This window comes from Aplysia californica, unplaced genomic scaffold (genome assembly GCF_000002075.1).
Source record: "Aplysia californica isolate F4 #8 unplaced genomic scaffold, AplCal3.0 scaffold00545, whole genome shotgun sequence".
NCBI lineage: Eukaryota > Metazoa > Mollusca > Gastropoda > Aplysiida > Aplysiidae > Aplysia > Aplysia californica.
Genome location: NW_004797815.1, coordinates 234,013 through 235,242, shown reverse-complemented (window position 1 = coordinate 235,242; position 1,230 = coordinate 234,013).

Sequence of the window (1,230 nt, the reverse complement as noted above, 5' to 3'; positions counted from 1 at the left end):
CCTCTCTCTCTCTTTCCCACTCGATGCCCATTGTCCGTTCCAGGATTCTTTTTTCTGTTTCTCACTTCGAAGATTTGTGTTGTCTGCTGTAGGTAGGTCTCTTTCCTTTGTTTCCTACTGTCTCCTGCTGTTTCCTGCTGTCTCCTGCTGTTTCCTGCTGTCTCCTGCTGTTTCCTGCTGTCTTGTGTTTCAGGCCGCGCACTTTGCCTTCCTTGTGGGTGGTTGGCGGGTGCTCTGGTGTGGTTTGCTCCTTCTTTCCTATCAAACATCTATCGTCCTTATTTCCCCCTCCTTCTTTTTTATGTTTGTTACTCTCTTGTAACTCCTCTAATCTTCTGGCGCTCATATGACCTTATGCAGTTGCGAGCGCCTTAAAATCTCTACTAGAACTTTGCCTTCCTTGTAGCTGTGTGTCGGTGTTCCTTTCTCGACCTGCCATATCAGACCTCCATCTGTCTTTGTGGGTGGTTAGCAGGCGCTCTAGTTTGGTTTGATTCTTCTCTCCCGTTATACGTCTATCGTCTTGTCTCTCCTCCTTTTCTTTGTGTCTCTAGTAATCTCTCTAATATTTGGCACTTGATATATGACATTTTTGTGTTGCAAGTGCCGCAAAACTCTCTTTAGTGGATGGTTGGTGGGTGCTCTGGTGTGGTTTGGTCCGTCTTTCCTATCAAACATCAACTGTCGTCCTGATCGCTCCTCTTTCCTTTTTGTGTTTGTCAATCTCTTGTAACACCTCAAATCATCTGCGCTTATATGACCTAATTGTGTTGCATTGCAAATGCCGTAAAACTCTTACTGAAACTAAAATTAATCTTCGGCACTTAATATATGATCTATTTGTGTTGCAAGCGCAGTAAAAAATTTACTAAAGCTAAACTGTATCACTAGCCTTTGTGAAAACATTGTCTCAAATCACGCAGTGCGGGTGGTTGGAGGGCGCCACTGATAGGTCCTACTTCTTTCCTTTCCCCTCTGTTGTTTCAGTATATCTGACTAATTTTTCCCCAGCAGTAAATGACCATAAATGTGTCGGTCGATGTGTCTTTTCTTTACTCAAACAAACAAACAAACAAACAATCGAATCACGCAGTAATCTGACCAAACACATGACGCCCTAGGTCGATACAATAAAATTATTTCTATTTGTTCCGGCGGCAAAAAAAAAAAAAAGAAGAAAAAAAGAAAAAGAGAGCGACAGGTGCGGCCGGCAACGAACAACACCTTTTA